The sequence below is a fragment of the Heptranchias perlo genome, chromosome 20 (genome assembly GCF_035084215.1).
Source record: "Heptranchias perlo isolate sHepPer1 chromosome 20, sHepPer1.hap1, whole genome shotgun sequence".
Lineage (NCBI taxonomy): Eukaryota > Metazoa > Chordata > Chondrichthyes > Hexanchiformes > Hexanchidae > Heptranchias > Heptranchias perlo.
Genome location: NC_090344.1, coordinates 16,036,434 through 16,055,949, shown reverse-complemented (window position 1 = coordinate 16,055,949; position 19,516 = coordinate 16,036,434). Strand labels below are relative to the sequence as shown.

General features: G+C 45.6%; 1 non-coding gene across 1 annotated transcript; it reads right to left on the bottom strand.

The window, feature by feature from the left end:
- Positions 1-2,460: 2,460 nt before the first annotated feature.
- Positions 2,461-2,534, bottom strand: trnat-agu (transfer RNA threonine (anticodon AGU)). Its single transcript has one exon. It is a non-coding gene; the product is annotated as a tRNA-Thr (tRNA).
- Between the last annotated feature and the right edge of the window lie 16,982 nt (positions 2,535-19,516).

The window sequence follows — 19,516 nt, the reverse complement described above, 5'->3', positions numbered from 1 at the left end:
TGATGCAAAGAAGAAATTCATAATTGTGGTGCATATCTTTTATATTATACTGACTATAAGAGGTACTCGGTTCACCAGGGCGCCATTGTGCACATTGGTTGAAACTTCACGTCGATCACCCCTTACACTCCCAACACCTCCGTGTAAGATACAGTTGGGTGGCAATCCAGACTTTGCTGAATTGTTCAAACACGTGTAAACCAGCAATGCGGAAAAGCACTTCTTACCAATGAAGGGTTTTTGGTGAGGCGGCCAAAATGAAAAGCTCTACAAATTTTGGCAGCAGTGCGATTCGCACCTACATAATTCAGAAATGGAAGTCAGCATCTTAGACAACAAAGCTACTCACACACGGCAAACCATTCAGTTCGGATGACAAAAGTCATCAAGCTGAAACATTACCTCTGGTTCTTTCGCCACAGGTGCTGCCTGACCTGCTCAGCGTTTTCAGCATTTTCTGTTTTCATTCTTGTGATTTCACAATGGCCGTTTTCCTGAAAACACCCAATTTGACCCAAGGACAAAGCTCCAACTTCACTTTCCCCACGCGCTTAAAGTCTGCGGTTTCGGAACAAAATCCCCTCCGCGACGAACATTCAAAGGACCTTTCGCTCACGGCCAACCTCCTGTAATCGACACTTTTTCACCATTGCCACTCTTTTCATTTCTCCTCATTCCTTTACAATCGGACATTTCCACAGACCTATTACGATCAAGCGGAACATTTCCGACTTTCCTGCACCGCCCAGATTGCTAAAAGTGCACCTTTCATACGTCTTTCGCAGCTATGTCGCGCCGCCCGTCTCCACCGCAAATCAACTGCTCGGGGAAAAGCGCGAACGACCATGGAAACAAAACCCAGTTGTTCAGTTAACATGCCCCGTGTCACAAGATACCCCATGGAAATTTCACGGAAAAGTATGCGCTGTCCTTCCGAATGCCAGCCCTGCTTTCTTTGAGGTTGTCTCTGGAGCAGATCGAAATGTATCGACTGGTTTCAAGGCACAAATGAACATTGATGCGAACGGGACATGTGCCCCCGAGAAACAGCGGTCGATGCAGTGCAAACTTAAAGGTGTAAGAATGTGAAAGTGAGTGTTAGAGTAGGCAAGGCCGCAGGAAAGTCTCAATGAAATCGACCATGATTGTGGAAGGAAGAAAAAGCTGGAGGCAGCGGCGGGTCTGAATGTTGGATCATCCAACAGAGACACGTGAGAGAACAAAAACAGGATACAGACAAAGGTGCTGGGGCAGAAAGAAAAAGCACGAAATAAGAGGAATGAAATGAGAGTGAAAGCAAGAATGGGAGAGAGGGAGGTGAAAGGAAGAAAGAGAGAAAGAAAGATAGAAGGGAGAGACAAAATCAAGCGTGCAATACTCAGCCCGCAAATGGGCGCTGCTCCCAATCGGCTACACTTCGCCCCACAGACCCTCATCCCATTCATACCGTCCTACAATACACTGTCAATGCTGTGCAGTGAAACAGAGAGTTTAAAGGTAGAAAGACACTCACACCGTCCTACAATACACTGTCAATGGTGTGCAGTGAAACAGAGAGTTTAAAGGGATAATGACACTCACACCGTCCTGCAATACACTGTCAATGCTGTTCAGTGAAACAGAGAGTTTAAAGGTATAATGACAATCACAGCGTCCTACAATCCACTGTCAATGCTGTTCAGTGAAACAGAGAGTTTAAAGGTATCAAGACACTCACACCGTCCTACAATACACTTTCAATGCTGTGCAGAGAGACAGAGAGTTTAAAGGTACAGAGATACTCACTTTTTTTTTCAAAAGTAGCACATCCCAGGAATAAGAGAGAGCGTGGGTTTGCTCTCCTGGTGTATCTGAGGCTTGTCAGTCAAGAGTCCCCTCCTCCCAGTATTGGCTGTGGAGGAAGTACAGTGTAGATTTAATGGAATACCTTCAGCCTGACCGAGGTTATTCTGACTGGCCAGTAATTACTCGATCGATCTCTTTCTCCCTTTTAAACAAGGGTACATCTTTAGCAGTCCTCCAATCCTTCGGCATCACACCTGTAACCAGGGAGGATTGGAAAACGATGATCAGAGCCTCCGCTATTTCCTTCCTTGCTTCTATTAACAGCCTGGGATATATGTCGTCAGGGCCCGGGGATTCAGGTGGAGTGATTTGGGAACTTTCATTTTCCAGTTTGCAAATGTTTGCACCGCTGGTCAAGATCACAAGTCTCGGTCAGAATTAGGACTACTTCCGGGTTTAAACTTCAAATCGTGAATTATACCCCGACCCCAACGAGACCAGAAACAAGAAGGTGTTACAGACACATTCTATGAGAGGTCTGTCTGAATGATGAAAGTGCGGTTTTGAGCAGTCATCTTGATATCTGTTCCCGCCTGAAACCTGAACAAATCCAAACACCACAGTGTTATTTTGTCGCTTCATTCCACAAATTAGGTGAAAATAATAAGTTGCATAGGGCACTGCTGGGAGTTGAACTCAGGATCCCCTGTTTACTAGACAGATGCTTTAACCAGCTAAGCCACAGCGCCAATTGGTGACAACTTATTCACACCTCCTCTCAATAACATCTATCAGCGACACGTTGTTGTCTGTTCGGGGTTCAGACCGTTTGATTTTGTCGATTTTGCTTGTCCGTTTCCCTGTGAATCCCGATACTTCCTGCATTTTTTCGCTGTGTTTATCTTTGTGCATCTATCAGTGCATTGATACACCGATGATTATGTGTGCTTGTGTTTGTTACATTAAATAAATTAGGGGATCAGACAATTCTCTCTCTGACAGTAAAGAACTAATGAGCCGAACTTTATTGCAAAGTATTATTTCTTGCGGTGCTGAAACTAAAAACCGGAAGAGGAACAATCAGGGAAAAGGAGAAAAACCTGTGAGGGAAAATGAGGACAACAATCAAGATTTTTACCAGTACATGAAGAGAAAGAAGGGTGACTAAGAGTAATGTGGGCCCTTTAAAGACAGATGGAGGTTATATTGTAATTGAATATCAGGAAATAGCAGAATTGCTAAATATTTACTTCACAGAAAAGGATGAGGATAACATACCAGAGACACGAGGACAACTGTAAATAAATCATGGGGATTCAGTACAAGTAAAATAATGGCAATGGAGAAAATAATTAGATTAAAGATAGACAAATCTCCAGGACCTGATCGTTACCACCCGAGGGGACTAAGAGGAATAGGCGAGGAAATTATACATGCTTTAGTCATGATCGTTCAAAATATCTTGATTCAGGAATTGGTCCTTTGATTGAAACATTGTCAATGTCACTCCATTATTTAGGATGGGTAGCAGAGATGAAGTTGGAAATTATAGACCCATTAGTCTGACGTCCGTGGTGGGGACGTTACCAGTATTCGTTATTAAGGAAGGAATGCCTGAGCACTTGGATAAATATGAAGTAATCAGAGAGAACCAGCATGGATTTATCAAGTCAAGTCCAACAAAGCGAGTTGAACTTTTTGAAGATATATCTAACGTGGTAGATAATGGAGTGTCTATGGATGTTATATAATATTGAATTCCAGAAGGATTCGATAAGGTACCACAGAAGATACTGTGAACATAAATGGGAGCGCGTAGAATTTAAAGCAACCTATCGAAACGGGTTGGGAGTTGGTTAGAAGGTGGGAGGAAGAGACCCGGTGTATAAATCACGTAGACGACGGAATAGACTGCCGCATATTCTGGCGATTTGGAGGAGGGGACCGAGTGTAACGTATCAAAGTTTGCGGATGATACAAAGATGGGAGGGAAAGTAGAGAGTGAGGAGGACATAAAAAACCTACAAGGGGATATCAACAGGCTGGGTGAGTGGGCGGAGATTTGGCAGATGCAATGCAATATTGGAAAATGTGAGGTTATGCACTTTGGCAGAAAAAATCAGAAAGCAAGTTATTATCTTAATGGCGAGAAACTGGAAAGTACTGCAGGACAAAGAGATCTGGGAGTCCTCGTGCAAGAAAGTCAAAAAGTTAGTATGCAGGTGCAGCAGGTGATCAAGAAGGCCAACGGAATGTTGGCTTTTATTGCTAGGGGGATTGAATATAAAAACAGGTAGGTATTGCTGCAGTTATATAAGGTATTGGTGAGACCGCACCTGGAATACTGCATACATTTTTGGTGTCCATACTTAAGAAAATACATACTTGCTCTCGAGGCGGTACAAATAAGGTTCACTCGGTTAATCCCGGGGATGTGGGGGTGGACATATGAGGAGAGGTTGAGTAGATTGGGACTCTACTCATTGGAGTTCAGAAGAATGAGAGGCGATCTTATTGAAACATATAAGATTGTGAAGGGGCTTGATCGGGTGGATGCGGTAAGGATGTTCCCAAGGATGGGTGAAACTAGAACTAGGTGGCATAATCTTAGAATAAGGGGCTGCTCTTTCAAAACTGAGAGGAGGAGAAACTTCTTCACTCAGAGGGTAGCAGGTCTGTGGAATTTGCTGCCCCAGAAAGCTGTGGAAGCTACATCATTAAATAAATTTTAAAAAGAAATAGACAGTTTCATAGAAGTAAAGGGAATTAGGGGTTACGGTGAGCGGGCAGGAAATTGGACATGAATTTCGATGTGAGGTTAGGATCAGATCAGCCATGATCTTATTGAATGGCGGAGCAGGCTGGAGGGGCCGATTGGCCTACTCCTGCTCCTATTTCTTATGTTCTTATGTTCTTATATCCACGTTTGTCGCTGACACCAAGTTAGGTGTCACAGTGAATATTGTAAATGGAAGCATAGGGAAACTGAAAGATTAAGTGAGTTGGCAAAATTGTGGCAGATGGAGCTACATAGAATTACAAAGAATGTACAACACGGAAACTGGCAATTCGGCCCAACTAGATTATGCCGGTGTTTATGCTGCAGACAAGCCTCCGCCAACCCCTCCTCATCTAACCGTATGTGCAGACCCTTATATTCCTTTCTCCTCCATGTGTTTATCGAGCTTCGCCGTCAACGAATCCATGCTATTCGCCGAAACTACTCCTTGTGGGAGCGAATTGCACATTCTAACCACTCTCTGGTTGAATGTGTTCCTCTTGAATGCCATATTGAATTAAATAGTGACTACCTTATAATCATGGCCCCAATGATTTGGAGTCCCCGCATTCACAAGTGCAAACACCTTATCTACGTCTAACCTATCAAACCCTTGCATAATCTTAAAGTCCGATATCAGGTCACCCCTCAGCCTTCTCTTTTCTATATAGAAGAGCCCCAGTCTGTTCAAACTTTCAAAATGGGCAAGTGTGAGCTCATCTACTTTGGACTGAAGTAAGATAGATCAGAGTATTTTCTAAATGGTGAGAATCTAGGAACTGTGGAGGAGCAGAGAGATTTAGGGGTCCAAGTACAGAAATCGCTAAAAGCCAGTGGAATGTTAGAAAAATGAATTTAAATGTCTCATGGCATGTTGGCCTTTATTTCATGCAAACCGGGATTCAAAGGGGGGAAGTATGTTACAGATAGAAATCCCTGCTGAGACCCCATTTAAAGTATTGCATTCAGTTCTGGGCACCACCTCTCAGGAAGGAAATATTGGCCTTGCAGAGGGTGCAGCGCAGATTCACCAGAATGATACCGGGGCTAAAATGGTTAAATTATGAGGACAGGTTATGCGGAGGTCGGTCCTCATTTTTCTCTTATGAATCCGGCCCCATCCGTTTACTGTTGACGTGAGCGCGTCTGATACTAAGTCAGTCAGAATCGGATGCAAATCACATCACGGTCACAGCGGGTCTGGGACTGACGACTGGTTTTACATTGAGTTTTTTTAAGGGATAGGCTGTACATTGTTTGTATAATAATAATAATAAGTTTGATACAATTAAGGTTTTTTTCGGTTATTTCCCATTTCCACCCTCACCAGTTTTATATAGTAACAGGTAACAATGTTTAAGGGATGTGATGTACAGTGTTGGTGGAATCAGTGTAATTTAACTTGATACATTGAAGAATCTCTTGTCTTATCCCAGGCTCTTACCTTATGTTTCGACCCTCACCTAGTTTAAAATCGGTCACTCACTGATATAAATAAACCAATAACAACCCCGAAACCTCAGCGGGTATATTTGTTCCGATAATTAGTGACGGTCGCAATTTCCATTGAAATTACAATCGGCAAATCCCAGAGGCTGTTTCGGGTTTGACAAACTGTGAAACAGATTGTTTTAAAAGCCGAAAAAAGGGAAAACCTGGTGGTAGATATAAAGTTTTATACATTATCTCTTTCTGTTTCAGATTGACAATTTCTCTTTGTGTGTTGCTGACAGGAGCGGCTATAATGGAGCCCAGTGACTGGGTAAGGAGCTGCACTGAGACATTGGCCTGTGTTGCAGACTGGCTCGTTGGACCTGCTCATTTCGACTCATCTCATTGTCAGCAACGGGAAATTACTGAAATTGAGGCTGGTGAATAACTGCTCGAAATACCAATCCTCTCCACCACTGGGGACTGAATCTTCCGACAAACAGGGATTTTCAATCGTGCAAGTTTCATTCACCTATTCTGCTCTTCGTTTCCCTGATCTGATTGGTGCGCCTTTCCCTTCAATTCAGGACTGATAGGAAAAACTCGATTTTACAGTCGATTTTCGGGTCATGACGTATAGTGATATTTCAAATAATTGAAATCGAACTTTATCAATCCCAATATCGTCCCCTACACGTTTGACAAATGCAAAGCGGCTTCAATCACGGTTTTGCTGACACAACTCGTTCAAAGTTACTGTCGGTAATTGGTGGGTCTTTCAAGTCATGACACGAACGTAACGGTTCGCACTGCCGTTTTCCCCAAGACACTTCAGATTCATGTGGAATGATTTCGCTTTGGGGGTTAAAACCATTCCCTCTTCACAAATCCGCGTTTGACCCCGTGTCTTTTAATATTTTTGATAAGCGATACCAATTCGGTTTGCCCCGTAGTGTACATTACTTTTTAAATATTACAGATAAGCGGAGCACTTGAGCTATCACAGCTGTGACTTTGACTTTTCTCCCTCTCCTCTCGATCTCACCGGCAACTGTCACGAACCACAATCTTCTGTCACACTTCTCCATCAGAAAGTTCCGAGCCTCGGTTTTCAAATGAAATAACGCCCATCTCTTCAATCAACGACAGCCCAGAGAGAGTTTCCCAGTTTCGTCTCACACTTTCCCCAAATCCTCCTTAAAGTACCATCAAAAATTGTCCCTAAGTTAATAATAATATAATTAAAAGTTCTAATCTTCTGGGGTTTTGTTTCAGATTCCACAGCTTTTAAAGTTCACTGCGGATATTTATCGAAGTGCATCTTGATTGGAGGCTTCTTGGAGAAATCGGAGAAAGATCACGAAGCTCTTGTAGCGCAAGCGGTCAGCGTGCGGCACTTTTATCAGCTTCAGAAATGCCCAGGTTGTGAGTTTCAGCCTCACCGAGAACAGTCGAACATTTTACTCCGAACATTTTGACCGGAGTTCAAGGTACAACTGGTATGTTCCGTCACGCATCTGCTTCTTAGTGTTCCCATGTGGGCACTTGGGTTCCTCTGGCCTACCGTCTTACAACAGTAGGTGCGAGTTTACTTCTTTACAGGGGGAGAGGGGGCGATTAGCGTCAGCTGATATGGCAAAGGCGCCGGTGCGAAATCTTTAAATCTGAAGAACAAACACACAATTCTTCTTTTCGTTGAGCGGATATTCATCGGGTGGAAGTTTCGTGTTGGGAAAATTTGGAAGGGAAATCTGCTGCCTGGTGTCACTGTGGAACGGGTGAAATTATTCAGCTTACAGATGTTAATACATGAAAGGTCGAGAGGCCTTGTCCAGCTCCCGTGTGGGGCAAGTTTAGCTTTTGAGCCACTGGATAAAGGGTTATTTTAATTGCTGCTAACGAATGAGAAGACATTTGGCACAAACAAGAAGAATTGTAAACTCACGAGTTCACTGTCCATGTTTCTTACATCATGTTCAACAGAAACAAGGATTCTCCTCACCACGTTACTGAGAATTTTATAAAAGGGATCTTCAACTCAGTTCGACGTTCACGAAGGATAATTCAGAGTCCTACCATAAATTTGTACAATGGATCTTTTTCCTATATTGAGCCTGGGTCGCTCAGTCGGTAGACTCTGAGATTTCTATAAGCGGCTCGTGATTTGAGTGTGCAGAAATCAAATCCTTGTTCAGGCAATAAAGTTTGAAACAGCTGGCAAGTATCTATGTTTGCGGGACAAATGATGCCTGCGATGTGTTGTCAAAGCTTTGGTGGTATATTGTTTCCCAGGGATCGGCAGTATTGCGCTGTCTGAGGCGGTATTTGCGGCCTTCCGCCAGCAACCTGTGATTGGAGGGAGCGGGGCCGGACAGGCGGCCTGAATGTCGTTGCTGTCGTGGTCTCACTCAATCCGGGAGCTGGGGAACATCGAACTTCGAAAAACGGATGTGTTTGTTGCCGCGGTTGCCATGCTGTTTAGAACTATAGTTATTAACCGAGGCAGCTCTTCAGGGTCCTTTAAAAATCTCTCACAAATCAACAAAAAACAGTCGCAATGAGTAGCTTTGAGAGGAGATTTCTGCACAGGCAGGGCAGGAAACTGAAGTCATAGAATCATAGAATCATAGAAGTTACAACATGGAAACAGGCCCTTCGGCCCAACATGTCCATGTCGCCCAGTTTATACCACTAAGCTAGTCCCAATTGCCTGCACTTGGCCCATATCCCTCTATACCCATCTTACCCATGTAACTGTCCAAATGCTTTTTAAAAGACAAAATTGTACCCGCCTCTACTACTGCCTCTGGCAGCTCGTTCCAGACACTCACCCCTCTTTGAGTGAAAAAATTGCCCCTCTGGACCCTTTTGTATCTCTCCCCTCTCACCTTAAATCTATGCCCCCTCGTTATAGACTCCCTACCTTTGGGAAAAGATTTTGACTATCGACCTTATCTATGCCCCTCATTATTTTATAGACTTCTATAAGATCACCCCTTAACCTCCTACTCTCCAGGGAAAAAAGTCCCAGTCTGTCTAACCTCTCCCTGTAAGTCAAACCATCAAGTCCCGGTAGCATCCTAGTAAATCTTTTCTGCACTCTTTCTAGTTTAATAATATCCTTTCTATAATAGGGTGACCAGAACTGTACACAATACTCCAAGTGTGGCCTCACCAATGCCCTGTACAACTTCAACAAGACATTCCAACTCCTGCATTCAATTTTCTGACCAATGAAACAAAGCATGCCGAATGCCTTCTTCACCACCCTATCCACCTGTGACTCCACATTCAAGGAGCTATGAATCTGTACTCCTAGATCTCTTCGTTCTATAACTCTCCCCAACGCCCTACCATTAACGGAGTAGGTCCTGGCCCGATTCGATCTACCAAAATGCATCACCTCACATTTATCTAAATTAAACTCCGTCTGCCATTCATCGGACCACTGGCCCAATTGATCAAGATCCCGTTGCAATCCTAGATAACCTTCTTCACTGTCCACAATGCCACCAATCTTGGTGTCATCTGCAAACTTACTAACCATGCCTCCTAAATTCTCATCCAAATCATTAATATAAATAACAAATAACAGCGGACACAGCACCGATCCCTGAGGCACACCGCTGGACACAGGCATCCAGTTTGAAAAACAACCCTCTACAACCACCCTCTGTCTTCTGTCGTCAAGCCAATTTTGTATCCAATTGGCTACCTCACCTTGGATCCCATGAGATTTAACCTTATGTAACAACCTACCATGCGGTACCTTGTCAAATGCTTTGCTGAAGTCCATGTAGACCACGTCTACTGCACAGCCCTCATCTATCTTCTTGGTTACCCCTTCAAAAAACTCCATCAAATTCGTGAGACATGATTTTCCTCTCACAAAACCATGCTGACTGTTCCTAATGAGTCCCTGCCTCTCCAAATGCCTGTAGATCCTGTCCCTCAGAATACCCTCTAACAACTGACCCACTACAGATGTCAGGCTCACTGGTCTGTAGTTCCCAGGCTTTTCCCTGCCGCCCTTCTTAAACAAAGGCACAACATTTGCTACCCTACAATCTTCAGGCACCTCACCTGTAGCGGTGGATGATTCAAATATCTCTGCCAGGGGACCCGCAATTTCCTCGCTAACCTCCCATAACGTCCTGGGATACATTTCATCAGGTCCCGGAGATTTATCTACCTTGATGCGCGTTAAGACTTCCAGCACCTCCCTCTCTGTAATATGTACACTCCTCAAGACATCACTATTTATTTCCCCAAGTTCCCTAACATCCATGCCTTTCTCAACCGTAAATACCGATGTGAAATATTCATTCAGGATCTCACCCATTTCTTGTGGTTCCACACATAGATGACCTTGTTGATCCTTAAGAGACCCTACTCTCTCCCTAGTTACCCTTTTGCCCTTTATGTATTTGTAGAAGCTCTTTGGATTCACCTTTGCCTGATCTGCCAAAGCAATCTCATATCCCCTTTTTGCCCTCCTGATTTCTCTTTTAACTCTACTCCGGCAATCTCTATACTCTTCAAGGGATCCACTTGATCCCAGCTGCCTATGCATGTCATATGCCTCCTTTTTCATTTTGACTAGTGCCTCAATCTCCCGAGTCATCCAAGGTTCCCTACTTCTACCAGCCTTGCCCTTCACTTTATAAGGAATGTGCTTACCCTGAACCCTGGTTAACACACTTTTGAATGCCTCCCACTTACCAGACGTCCCTTTGCCTGCCAACAGACTCTCCCAATCAACTTCTGAAAGTTCCTGTCTAATACCATCAAAATTGGCCTTTCCCCAATTTAGAATTTTAACTTTTGGGCCAGACCTATCCTTCTCCATAGCTATCTTAAAACTAATGGAATTATGATCACTTGTCCCCAAGTGATCCCTTACTAACACTTCTGTCACCTGCCCTTCCTTATTTCCCAAGCGGAGGTCAAGTTTTGCCGCCTCTCTCGTCGGGCCATCCACATACTGAATGAGAAATTCCTCCTGAATACACTCAACAAATTTCTCTCCACCCAAGCCCCTAATGCTATGGCTGTCCCAGTCAATGTTGGGAAAGTTAAAGTCCCCTACTATTACCACCCTATTTTTCTTGCAGCTATCTGTAATCTCCTTCCATATTTGCTCCTCAATTTCCCGTTGACTATTTGGGGGTCTGTAGTACAATCCTATCAAAGTGATCTCTCCCTTCTTATTTTTCAATTCTACCCATATAGACTCAGTGGGCGAACCCTCGGATATATCCCCTCTCACGACTCCCGTGATGTTCTCCCTAATCAAGAACGCAACTCCCCCTCCTCTCTTACCTCCTGCTCTATCTTTCCTATAGCATCTGTACCCTGGAACATTGAGCTGCCAGTCCTGCCCCTCCCTTATCCATGTTTCAGTAATAGCTATAACATCCCAGTCCCATGTACCCATCCATGCCCTGAGTTCATCTGCCTTGCCCATCAGACTTCTTGCATTGAAATAAATGCAGTTTAATCTAGACTTCCCTTGGTCTTTGCCCTGCTTTCTCAGACCATCTGTCCGGTCATGTTCTGTACACTGTCCCTTACTGCCTTTTGTTTCTGTCACCATTTTATTTCCCACTGACTTCCTGCATCGGTTCCTATCCCCCTGCCACATTAGTTTAAACCCTCCCCAACAGCACTGGCAAACACTCCCCCTAGGACATTGGTTCCAGTCCTGCCCAGATGCAGACCGTCCAATTTGTACTGGTCCCACCTCCCCCAGAACCGGTTCCAATGGCCCAGGAATTTGAATCCCTCCCTCTTGCACCATCTCTCAAGCCACGTATTCATCTTAGCTATCCTGTCATTCCTACTCTGACTTGCCCGTGGCACTGGTAGCAATCCTGAGATTACTACCTTTGAGGTCCTACCCTTTAGTTTAACTCCAAACTCCCTAAATTCAGCTTGTAGGACCTCATCCTGTTTTTTACCTATATCGTTGGTGCCTGCATGCACCACGACAACTGGCTGTTCACCCTCCCCCTCCAGAATGTCCTGCAGCCGCTCAGAGACATCCCTGACCCTTGCACCAGGGAGGCAACATACCATCCTGGAGTCTCGGTTGCGTCCGCAGAAACGCCTGTCTATTCCCCTTACAATCGAGTCCCCTATCACTATAGCTCTGCCACTCTTTTTCCTGCCCTCCTGTGCAGCAGAGCCAGCCACGGTGCCATGAACCTGGCCACTGCCACCTTCCCCTGGTGAGCCATCTCCCCCAACAGTATCCAAAACGGTATACCTGTTTTGGAGGGAGATGACCGCAGGGGACCCCTGCACTGCCTTCCTACTCTTCCTCTGTCTGTTGGTCACCCATTCACTATCTCCCTCAGTAATTTTTATCTGCGGTGTGACCAACTCACTGAACGTGCTATCCACGACTTTCTCAGCATCGCGGATGCTCCAAAGTGAGTCCATCCGCAGCTCCAGAGCCGTCAAGCGGTCAAACAATAGCTGCAGCTGGACACACTTCCCGCAGGTGAAGGAATCAGGGATACAGGAAGGAGCCCTGAATTCCCACATCCCACAAGAGGAACATGACACGGCGCTGGGATCTCCTGCCATGACTTAACCCTTAAATTAGCTTAAGAACAACTACAATGTCAAGAGAAAAAAAAAGGAAAGAAAAACTACTTACCACTCCCTTTAAGGAGTTTACTCCTTTAAATTGTTCTCAATTTAGAGAATGTTAACTACACTAGGGACCTTGATTCACTAAAAAATAAACGCTACTTCCTATAAGACCTGCAGACCTTCCCTTTCCTTTTACTTCAGTTCCTGAACCTACTCACCAATCAGGTGCCTCCCCTGTGTCGCGTCCCGATCTGATTCCTGACGTCACTTCGAACTCGGTCGCAGCTCGGCTCGGCTCCTCTCAGCGCTCTGAAATCCCGCCTTTTATCGGACGCTCCCTCCGCTCGGCTCGGCTCCTCTCAGCTGTTCTCAGCGCTCTGAAATCCCGCCTTTTATCGGACGCTCCCTCCGCTCGGCTCGGCTCCTCTCAGCTGTTCTCAGCGCTCTGAAATCCCGCCTTTTATCGGACGCTCCCTCCGCTCGGCTCGGCTCCTCTCAGCGCTCTGAAATCCCGCCTTTTATCGGACGCTCCCTCCGCTCGGCTCGGCTCGGCTCCTCTCAGCGCTCTGAAATCCCGCCTTTTATCGGACGCTCCCTCCGCTCGGCTCGGCTCGGCTCCTCTCAGCGCTCTGAAATCCCGCCTTTTATCGGACGCTCCCTCCGCTCGGCTCGGCTCGGCTCCTCTCAGCGCTCTGAAATCCCGCCTTTTATCGGACGCTCCCTCCGCTCCGCTCGGCTCCTCTCAGCGCTCTGAAATCCCGCCTTTTATCGGACGCTCCCTCCGCTCGGCTCGGCTCGGCTCCTCTCAGCTGTTCTCAGCGCTCTGAAATCCCGCCTTTTATCGGACGCTCCGTCCGCTCGGCTCGGCTCCTCTCAGCTGTTCTCAGCGCTCTGAAATCCCGCCTTTTATCGGACGCTCCCTCCGCTCGGCTCGGCTCCTCTCAGCGCTCTGAAATCCCGCCTTTTATCGGACGCTCCCTCCGCTCGGCTCGGCTCGGCTCCTCTCAGCTGTTCTCAGCGCTCTGAAATCCCGCCTTTTATCGGACGCTCCGTCCGCTCGGCTCGGCTCCTCTCAGCTGTTCTCAGCGCTCTGAAATCCCGCCTTTTATCGGACGCTCCCTCCGCTCGGCTCGGCTCCTCTCAGCGCTCTGAAATCCCGCCTTTTATCGGACGCTCCCTCCGCTCGGCTCGGCTCCTCTCAGCTGTTCTCATATATTGGAACTTGCTCCAGATGTACCTCCAGGGGCGAGTTTCTTCTCCTGTGTTGATAGGTCGACAATTGGCTGTTCCTGTTCAATTTAACAACGGCTGCACCAAACTCCTGGTCTCATACACACTGAACATTTCCAAACAGTCTCCTAAAATGCAGTCGGAAAAGCGTTTCAAATACAAAACAAATCATTATTAAACTAGTGAGTGTCATTCGGTAACCATGTTAGGGTTTCTTTCAGTCTGCAACAAAATGTTATAGGTTGGTTAATGGTGTTTACAGAAATATTCCTCTGTTCGTAGAGTTTATTTGGTTTCATGTAATTAATTATATCAGTGTAAGCGCCGAATCATAACCACGAGCCCACCAGGCACCTGTACGGACAGTTCACCCAATCCGGTTACTTTGAACATCTGCCCTAATCTGGCAGAACAAAACAATAGGATGAACAGCCCTTGCCTGTGAAAATGTGTCCTCTCCCCTTAATCAAAGTAATATCTGCAATTGATGGACTGGAGCGAATTGCGCTCGAAGCAGTTCTGGAAAATGCGCAATGCAGCCGCACAGGAATTCCAAATGAACTCTCCGTGGAGGAAACGGAGTGACAGAAGCCGAAGGAGATGCCACGTGAAAGATTTGGGCCCAGACCTGCTGCATGAGACTTTAAATGTTGTCAGCCTTTAACTGCAGCTCACAGTGTGAGAACAGTCATTATTATCATTAGCCTTTTATGTATCTTCTTGCACTGCATCTCTTCAATAGCCCCGGGTTATCACAGCATCGCTTGCTGCAAATTAAATCCCAGTGTGAAAACATATACGATTTCAAACCTAAGCAAAGTGTTTGAGATTGGAAGGAGAGTGCGAGTGGGGATCATGGGCCTGGGGGGCAGTGAGATCATCTCTGAATGCTAAGATATTCCGCAAAGCAAAGAAGCAGGGAGATGAGACCTTTGCGTCTATTTTTCCCGGTATGTGCAAAATCCATCCCTTCTCAATGGCCAGCACCATCCTTTCCCTCTCCCTGCTGACCAGGTCAAGATGGGTTTAATGTATTCGCTGTGTTTGCATCAAGCATCCAATTCAACTGGCAGCTGGAGGTGCAGAGGAAGCAGGAAGGAAAGAAGATTCAGAAACAGGAGATTCCACGTGAAACGGGCCGAATCTGGTGTGTGCCAGTTGCTTCAAATGATCCACGGCAGCCCTGCGTCGCCTCACAGATTTCCCAGGAGCTGCATCGATTCGGCCCGTGCGTGCGTGTATTTTGGAAATGGAAACAGAGACATCCGCTGCTTGTGGGAGTATTTCACCTCAATTTTCCATTTCACGCGCAGGCCTATCCGCACTCTGTACTGTCATGGCCTGAACACGTCTTTCGTGTTCTCACAGAAAATGCCACTTTTGCGAGCAGCTTGTCTGGACTGGACTGCACTGAGCTGGGACACTGGGAGCATTCAATGAATGAAATCAGCACTTCAAACAGAAAACATTCTTCACTCACTCATCCTCATACATTCGGGTCTCCATCCTTGAATTATTCTTTCATTTATTGGAACATAGGAACATGAGTAGGCCATTCAGCCCCTCGAACATCCAGGTTCATACATCCTTCCTGAGGTGGGGTGCCCAGAATTGAATGCTGTCCTCCAGATGGGGTCTTGCCAGAGCTCTGTGCAGCTTTAACATAACTTCCACCCCTTGGTATTCCAGCGCTCATGAGATAAACGGGGAGAGTGAGAGCTCAAGATGGAAAGCGAGAGTGAGCAAATGGGAGAGAGAGAGAGGACTATGCATTGCACAAACCGTCGCTGTGTCTCTTTCTCAGGAGCTGCTTTGAATCTCCACTGAGCTTTTGAACCACTTACTGCACCGCAGCAAAAGTTCCAAAGCAGCATATGGGTAACGTGAAATAACCTAATCGATAGCCGATTTGTGGCGCCATGGGTAGCACGTGGGACTTCTTCTAATCACTGCAAAAGTTGTGTGTCCAAATCTCACCATTGTTGAATTTTAGCTCAGGGTTCGGTGATTTCGGCGCTGGGAAGTGAAATTTTGCATCAAAACCTCAACAGGATCATTAATGCCCTTCAAGGAAGGGAAACAACCCCCTCCACTTCATCTTATACAAGTGGCTCCAGTCCCACCCGAATTTATAATGCTTAATCCACTCTGAGTTGGATTGGCGAAACACTCTCAAGAAGGAGGCTCATCATCTGCTCACCGCAAAAGTCAATCTGCTGGACTTCCGGTTCTATCAGACTGCATGTTCCATCAGACAGGTTTCCAACTGGACAAATGCATCCGGCTGCCGTGCAAGCATTGGTGCTTCAGGGGTAGAATTCTTGCTTGCAGTAATTCTATGCTGTAGAAGTAGCTCCTGAAGATCGCAAGATGGAAATTATCGTGGCTGAGCGGTCTAACGCGCTGGTTTAAAGCTCAAGCTAAATCCCATAATTTACAGATGGATCAAAATCATAGTGCGTGGCTCCAATTCCGCAGTCTACCGCCTGTAAACTGATAACACTAAATATCACATCTGCTATTGCAACAAGAGGAACCACGTGACGATACAAATAATTGATGCATTTTGGAACACCTCAATTATTCCTTTTGCTCCGTTCGAAATGTTCAAAAGGAAAAAGATTCGTTTATCTCGGTGAGACTCAACTAACAACCTCGCCATTTCCCGACCCTGTACAGTCATATAAGGACGACGCACTGACTGATTGCGCCGCTGGAGCCCGGTCACTCTGATCAACTGTCCCACTCTGCTGGAAAGAATCTTAAGGTGAGAGACGCTTACCTGTGGAAACGTGTCCTGTCCCCTTGATGAAAATAATATCTGCATTTCACTTTTAGCTTCTTTCACATCCTCTGCTCCATCGCACGACAATCGGGTTTTCTGTGAACAGATCAAAATAAACATTGCCAGAAATTCTAGCATCAGTGGGATTCAAACCCACGCCTCCATAGAAATTTGATGGAACACTTTAGACCGCGAGGCCACGCTACCATAATGTCACAGTAACGTTTAAAGAGCTGTTTAATGCTCAAATTAATGAATTGAAGCTGATTGATCGCATTTACCCCGTGCTGGGGTTGTTCTCCTTCGAGCAGAGAACGTTAAGAGGAGATTTGATAGAAGTGTTCAAAGTCATGAAGGGTTTAGATAAAGTAAATAAAGAGAACCTGTTCCCATTGGCGGAAGGATCGAGAACCAGAGGACACAGATTTACGGTGATTGGCAAAAGAACCAAAGGCGACATGAGGAAACACTTTTTTACCCAGCGAGTAGCTATAATCTGGAATGCGCTGCCTGAAAGGATGGTGGAAGCAGATTGAATCGTGGGTTTTAAAAAGGAATTCGATAAATACTTGAAGGCATAAAAATATAGAGCGACCGGAAGGAGCGGGGGAATGGGACTAACTGGATTGCTCTTGAAATGACCCGGCACGTGCTCGATGGGCCGAATAGCCTCCTTCTGTTCTGTAACCATTTTATGATTGTATGATTCTATTGAAAACCTATATTTTCTTTGCATGCATTTCTCTTTCTCTCCCTATCTCTGTCTCTTGTGTTGTTGCCTGATGGGCTTTTTAGGCTTCTAATGAGACCCTAATGTATCAGGATGAGTGAGTGAAGATTTTTTTCTGTTTGAAGTACTGATTTCATTATTTGAATACTCCCAGTGTCCCAGCTCAGTGCAGTCCAGTCCAGACAAGCTGCTCGCAAAAGTGGCATTTTCTGTGAGAACGCGAAAGACGTGTTCAGGCCATGACAGTACCGAGTGCGGGTAGGCCTGAGCGTGAAATGGAACGGCGACGGCTGATCGAACCAGCAACACCAGCAGAGAAGATTAAAGAAAGACTGAGACGGTGGGAAAAGTGAAGGTGTAACCCAGCTGCTGCAGCCAATGTCTACACATTTATGTATCGTCGCTCTCACAGTGAATCAAATCACCAATTTGATTAAAGTATTCTTTTGGTAGAGTGTATGTTATCACCATGCCGAGACAGACGGCAATCATTTCAGAGAATCAGACAATCTGAAAAATTTACGCCAGTGGAGGCCATTCCGCCGATCGTGTTTGTACCGGCCGGAAAAGAGGTATCCAGCATCGCCCGACTTACCAGCGTTTGGTCCGTAGTCTTGTCGGTTATGGCTCTTCAAGTGCATATTGAAGTGCTTTTTAAATCCGATGAGGGTTTCTGCTTCTCCCACCCTCTCAGGCAGTGAGTTCCAGACCCCCCCCCCACCCGCTGGGTGGAAAAAAATCCCCTCTGCTCCACTCTAATCCTCGACCAATTACCCTAAATCTATGCGCCCTTTTTATTGACATCCCTGCTAAGTGAAACAGGTCCTTCCTTTCCACTCTATCCAGGCCCGTCATAATTTTGTACACCTCAATTAAATCTCCCCTCAGCCTCCTCGGTTCCAGAGAAAACACCCTCAGCCTTTCGAATCTATTCTCATAGCTAAAATTCTCCAGTCCTCTAAACATCGTCGTAAATCACATCTGTACCATTTCTCGTGCAGTCGCATCTTTCCTGTAATGTGGTGACCACAACTGTAGGCAATACTCCAGCTGTGGCCTAACTAGTGTTATATTCTTTTCAAGAACAACCTCACTGCTCTTACATTCTATGCCTGGGCAACACATGTAAAGTAAATAAAATGTCTCAAGATGATGAAGAGATTGATGCTGAATGTGAATTTCCCCAAGGTCAGTCGGTCCAATTGATATTGGATAACGGGATAGAGAACGACATATCGAAGTTTGCCGATGGACCCAAAATGGGAAGCGATGTAAGCAGTGTAGATGAAAGCATAACATTCCAGAGAGACATTAATATAATAAATGAATGGACTAAACCGTGGCAAATGGATTTCAATTTTGGCAAGTGTGAGGTCATCCACTTTGGACATCACAAAGATAGATCAGAATACTTTACAAAAGGTGAAAAATTGGAAACTGTGGCGTTCCATAGGAACTTAGGTTTTCCCTGTACACAGATCAATAACATGTCATGGACTGGTACAGGAAATAATCAAAAAGGATAATGGAATGGTGGCCTATATATTTAGAGGACGCGAATACAAGGGAAGAGACATTATTCTACAGCTACAAAAAGCTCTGGTTGGACCACACCTGGAGTACTGTGTTCAGTTCTGGGCACTGCACCTTCGGAAGGATATTCTGACCTTGGAGGGAGTGCAGTGTAGATTTACTAGAATGATGCCTGGGCCCGAAGCGTTAAATTACGAGGAGAGATTACACAAACTATGGTTGTATTCACTGCAATTTAGTAGATTAAAGGCTGATGTGATCGAAATTATCACGATATTATTAGGAACTGATGGGGTAGTTACAAAGAAACTATTTCCGCTCGTTGGGGTGTCGAGGACTTGGGGGCATAGCCTAAACATTTGAGTCAGGACTTTCAGGAGTGAAGTTAGGACACACTTCCACAAGCAAAGGGAGGTCGAAGTGTGGAAATCTCTTCCACAAACGGCAGTTGATGCGAGCTCAATTGTTAATTTCAAACCCGTGATTTATAGATTTTTGTTAACCAAAGGTATTTAGAGATATGGGAGGAAAGCGGGTGCAGGGAGTTCGGTCACAACTCATTGAGTTGCGGAACAGGCTGGAAGGATCAAAGACCAAACTCCTGTTCCGAAGTTCCTCCTTGGTGCAGAATGCAAAACGATCA